The 6,055-nt window shown below is 41.4% G+C and overlaps 1 long non-coding RNA gene across 1 annotated transcript; it reads right to left on the reverse strand.

Annotated features, from left to right (window-relative positions):
- Positions 1–4,410, reverse strand: LOC122463111. The gene is made up of 3 exons (XR_006286124.1): positions 4,255–4,410; positions 3,030–3,067; positions 1–85 (listed from the first exon to the last, which is right to left on the reverse strand). It is a non-coding gene; the product is annotated as an uncharacterized LOC122463111 (long non-coding RNA).
- Positions 4,411–6,055: the final 1,645 nt, after the last annotated feature.

Consider the following 6,055-nt stretch of genomic DNA (forward strand, 5'->3'; position numbering starts at 1 on the left):
AAGTTTTTGCAAATGATGATGCAGAGATGTGTAGTGCTGTCTTTCAAGAAGCCCCCAATCCATCTATTCAGTGCTGACACTCAGGCTGTAAGGAGACATCTTTGTGCAATTACTTACAGATTGCATACCTGATGAGGTAGCTCTCCATTTCTAGCACAATAGTTAGCAGAGTTAGAAATTAAAGCAGAAGGGCTCAAGACCTCTTATTACAGACTTAATCTCATGGCCCCATGTATGGAAATACTACTGACAATAATAAAAGTTCTGCATTTGACACGAAGGCAGAGACTATTAGAGAGAAAACAACCCTGTTGATGAGAAAGGAGAATTTGGCTTTATAAAGTTTCTGTCATGCTGCCTCTCGGGTCATTAATGTGCTACACATTTTTTTAGGGTTAGTTGTTTGGGATGTGAATTATTCTCCACAGCTTCTTTATGCTTCATGCTGCCATTCATGAGTAACACTTATGAAAATAAATACAATGAAATGTAGACTATAGATCACCTCCAAAAAGGAGCCATACTGTCTCAAGTGACCAATTTAAAGAATTACCAGGGTTGCCAGAATATTTGTTTAACCTTCAGTTAAATACCCACTTCTATTACTGGTTTCCCTTTACTATTCCACATTTCACCACTTTATAAGTGTGTCAGAGAGTGAGCGAGAGAGTGTAAAGGTAAATATTATGTATAGTACTTATTTTTAATATAAGCAAATGTTATTTTCTCATATGAAAACACAGTTGCTGCACTATATATAATAATAATTAGTTCTCATCAAAAACACTAGTTACTATAAATCAATAAATTTAATTTTCCTTTTCCAGTTGTTACACGTTCCAAATGATGAGCTGCTGTTAACATATGACTATGTATTGTCACAGACACGGTATGGTCCAAAGTAAATAAGAGATTGTGATAGCATTATCCATGATGATTTCTCAGAGGAAGTCTCATGAAATATATGAAAAACTGTGTGTCAAGACCATAACTTATCTAGTTGTCATTTGGTAATTCCAGCTTGCCAACAGCAGATAGAAATGACCATGCCATTTGAAATTCACCAGTTACCTTTCCCTCACATCAGTGAAATATGTCAATCAATAGCATGTACATATTCTGAATTAAACAACTTATTGCCAGGCTTTGCTACATTTTTTCCTAGGGTTTTATATGAACCGAAGGAACAAGCTGGCTCCTTTCTTGTCCAATCAATCACCATAGTACAATCCATGCCTATTGAAGCTAAAAAGATGGTTTATTTGTCTAACATACTGATTTGGACCATCTTAATTCCCTAGAATTACAGGTTCAAATCTCAGAAGGGTTGATATAGTACTTCCTCCATGTGAAGCAAATAAAATAAATCCCGTGTAGCTTATAGAATGTGCGTCTTTCAGATGAGACTTCATCAGTTTAGCTGTGTGTAAAGACTTGGGTGAAGTCTTCTGGTCAAGCCATTCAGAACCCCACATAGTTTAGTGTGGGGGTAAAGATGGCTTTAGAGTACCTTTATACCCCCCTGACTCAGGGCACACTCGGCCTGTCCCAAATTGCAATTTACCGCAGTAGTAGGGCTGCTCTAAATTGGGTCAGCCTCACACAACCAGCCCCAACAGGCTATTTCAGCAGCTGGGGATCTTCAGAGCATAGAGATCAGTGGTCACTATGGCTGTGGTCAGGAAGGAGGGTGATATAGAAACCATGACAGTGGTGCTGCTCCACTTGGGGATTCTCCTACACTCACTTCACAGAGGAATCCTCAGGCAGCTGAATCCACCAGATTTATGGCAGCTTTGTGCCACCATCCCTGCACAAAGCAGCCACAACAAGGCTAAGATCTGGCCCTGAGTATCCTTTAGCATGTTCCATATGATTCAGCTTTTGTCCTTTCCTCTCCACTCCCTTCATGTGCATTTTGCTAGTTCGCAGCTGCATGTGAATATCTGAGAAGTCCCATATAAATCTAAATGCAAGATATTAAAATAATTTTAATAAATTATCACAAATCATGGAGCATGCTTTCCCCTAGCAGCCTGGCCATGACGGCCCTCTTTACTTGCATTTTATTGTAAGAGAATACAATTTGTATGTAGGATACAAGATGTCAAGAAATCTTTTCTACACCTCACTAGAGTCAGGGCATACTTGAGTCCACTCCCTGGAACAGAGCCATTCATACCACTTTGGAACTGTGCTCTTGTCAGCTCTCCCACACTAAGCTGAACATGCTTGAAAAGTTCGAGAAGTAAAATCTCCAAGGCAAATTGTGGATGCTGTAGTGAATGGTGGTGTTATTCAATAGGTGCCCTCTTCTTACTGAGCCAGTGCTAGAGGGCACTGTATTGTTAAATGTTTTGGGATGGGAAAAGGTGCACTTGTGATCATTAAAGATCTCATGGCACTCAATGCAAAATTAGTATTAACTTGTCAAAAATACTGGGATTAATTTGTGGAGTTACATACAATCTACCGTCATAAATTCCTGCCTAGTTACAACTGAATGCAAGATTCAGTTTAATTTCCAGGTCTGAGCTACTGTGTCATGTTACTAAAGAGCTACTGTGCTCCGCTTCAGAGCTGGTTGTAATTAAATGGTGAGAGAAAAGATTCTAATATATCTAGTCATTTAAATGCTTTGGGATAAAAGACACTCTAACAATGTAAATTAAAACACTTTTTAAAAATATCAGTTATTACTATCAATTAACATATTTATTCACTGCTAGGCAGACAAATAATTCATTTAAGTTTAAAGCCAATGGGTTTGCATTAATGTGACTGAGAAAAATTTGGTCCTGTCTCTTTTAAGTCTGTAAAGTACATACCTCAAAATGTTTCAACCTGGGAACCTAGAGTTAGGTACATATCAAATAAGAATGTCATGATCGTAGTCCTCTCCTCCAATGGGACAAATCAGAACTGTATTAAAAGGGTTTTTCCCTAAGTATATTTAAAATAGGAATATTACCTCAAAACAAAACATTTAAATATCTCCAATCCAGCTTAGGCATTCGTAGGGTACTCACCACTATAGTGTCTAGTTCAATATTCATTCAGTTTAAACCTAAGAACAAAAAAACTGAAAGAACAAAAAAAATCTAACAAAAAACGTAAAAAGTTTCTCTCAGGTGGGGAATCAAGACCTCAACTCTTCTGTATATAAACTAGGAATATCACTGCTTGAAGAAACATACATGGTTACCATATTTCCTGGTCCCATAGTGCTACTTGCATACTTGTTTTTATGATAGATCCAATGGGTGAAATCCTAGCCCCATTGAAGTCAATAGCAAAACGACCATTGATTCTAATGGATCCAAGATTTCACTCAATATGGATGGGTGGCAAGATTGCTCTGATACTAATGCTTATTTTGCATTGTTGACAGTATTTTAGCACTGGTGTCGTAGAGTATACGATCATAACAAATGCAGCCTTAGTGAAGGGCGGTCATACTACCCAGTAGGAACACATGCCCCGTACCTTTATTACCCTAAACGTTATTGTTTTGTTTAAATACAGTCCCTCTCTTTCTCTTACAAGAAAACAAACAAACAACACCCATGCCAAACCCTTCAGACACAAACAAAAATAACCCTACTAGAGTTTAAGGAAACTGATCTCATTAATATCTTTGATGCAAAGGTCCAAATTTGATTTGAGTATAAGCAGGTGTAATTTACACACTGAGGGGAACTGGAAGGTGGTGTAAATTGAACCTCAATTAATCTAAACTGCCGCACCTAGATTTATCCCTGAATTTGGCACCAGTTGTATGGCAGATGATCAAATTTTCTTTTAAAAGTTCCTGTGGATTAGAAATCTGCTTTGTTTATTTTTTGTTCATTCATAAACATTTTACACATTTTTATCCTATTAGTATATGGAACATGGGCAAATTAAGGGAGTAGGGTGATAGGACTGTCATGGGGGCATCACCATCTAAAGCACTTCTTTCTAGTCTGGGGAGCTCTGCTGGTATCCCACCCTCAGTTTCCCCTTCTCAGGGCTCCTCAGGAATACTTCAGCTCTGGCTGGAATATACAACGGGTTCATTTATTAGTATGGACAACTCAAATCACAAAATATAGCCCAATACCATAACTCAAAAGGTTCAGGCTTCACCACCATCTGTGACCAAAGGCTCTTCATCTCAATCATCCTACAGGCAGGAGAGCTTGTGGCTTACCCCCAGAGTTCCCTGCTGGAGTTCAAAAACTCAAGTGAAGCCATAACACAACATCCACCCACCTTGGACTTAATAAAAGCCTCATAATTCTCCAGAGTCTTTCCCAGCTGTCTGCCCTTTGTACAGGAGTGTGGTCACAAGGTGCTCCCCTGGGCTTTCCTCTTGGTCCAGAGACTCCCTCTCCTGCTACCCAGGCCTCCTGGCTTCTCTCCCTATTCCCAGGGAGCAGGCAGGGAAGAAGCCTACATCTCTCTCTGCCCCTTTCTTATCTGACTCACCCAGACTCCTTCCCTCCCAGGCCCCAGGTGCCTTCCCTTAAGCCCATGACAGGGCGGGGGAGAGAGGGAGAGGGAAAGGGAGAAACAGGCACAGCTTGCTTCCAGGCTCAGGTGCACTGGCTTCTTCCCTCTGAAAGGGAAAGGGCCATTCTGTGACAAGGATTTTAGGGTAGGATTCACAAAGGTACTAAGGCATCTACACCTCAGATTTAGACATCTAAATCTGGGATTTAGGCCCATAAATCCCAGTTTTAGCTGCCACAAAACTCCCACCAAACCCTGTAGGAGCCTAAACTCACTCAGCACCTAAAATTTCAGTCAAATTTCCCTCGGCACCCAAGTTTCTGACTCTGGACACATGCAGTGCGGCTTCATTCTAGGAGTCCGGACATCTCTCTCTCTCTGCCTAAGCCTTCAGAGCAATCTATGAATCCAAGGTGAGGAGCGTCTTCAGCGCCCCCCCCTCAATATATTAAACTTTATATATATATAACGTCACAATATTGCAGCTGGGCTCTCACTTCACTTCAGTTCATTCTTATATCACTGACTGAATGGTGATGCCCTGCTCCTTATATACCTGCTAGGGCATGGCTGACAACATTCTGAGGTTCAAGGAAAATGTAGTTCTCAGAAAGTCTGGAAGGTTTCATGAGATTCTACAAAGGTCCAGAACATTCGAGGAGGTTAGTGGAAAATGAATCTACATCGGAAATATCCTTCAAACATTCTATTTTCCCTTTTGTCACTAGCCACAAAAACAGGACCCTGAGCCTGGCACCCCCCAAGCCTGGCACCCTGTGGTTGCCTGGGTCGCCTTCCCCTAAATCTGGCCCTGGTTAGAGCACTGACCTGAGAGGGGAGAGACCCCTCTTTAAACCCTTTCTCCCCCTCAGGCACAGGGGTGAATTAAACCTGGTCTTCCACATCTCCGGTGAGTGCTCTAACCACTGAGCTAAAAGTTATACAGTTGGCACCTTCTCCTCCTCCAGCCATTTTGTGTGGAATGAGGCAGGCACCTAACTCACTCTCAGAAAAACCAACTTCGATGCCTTAGCCACATGACTGCAGAAGAGGGGCTCCTGGTTGTGACTTGCTAGCAGAGATGGGCACCTACCTACATCCTGGACTTAGGCACCTATCTCTATGTGAGGGCCAGCGCTTAGGACACTTCCCTCTCATCGACATCTCCAATTAGGCTTAGGCAACTCCCCACCTTGCACACTGGCTTTTGTGGATCACATTCTAAGGCGCCTACCTCTCCCCATTATTGTATAGGAAGATGAGGCATCTACTCGGGCTTTGTTTCTGGGATTTTTCTAGGCACCTAAAAGTTAGGTGTTGCAATGCTCAGCATCAAAACACCAAAGCCTCTTTGTGAATCCAGGCATAATGATTTCAGACTCCAAACCCCCACTTTTTAACACCCAGTGTTTGATAGGATGTTACTTTATTAAATTATAGATGGACTCTACTTCCCAAAAGATCTGAACACACATGAACTTTGTGGCTGCTTGGAATCTGAATCTGGATCAAAATCTGAATTTAAGGTAGACCCTAATTTCATAGTAGGCTGGAGCAACCC

The sequence above is a fragment of the Chelonia mydas genome, chromosome 16 (assembly GCF_015237465.2).
Source record: "Chelonia mydas isolate rCheMyd1 chromosome 16, rCheMyd1.pri.v2, whole genome shotgun sequence".
NCBI lineage: Eukaryota > Metazoa > Chordata > Testudines > Cheloniidae > Chelonia > Chelonia mydas.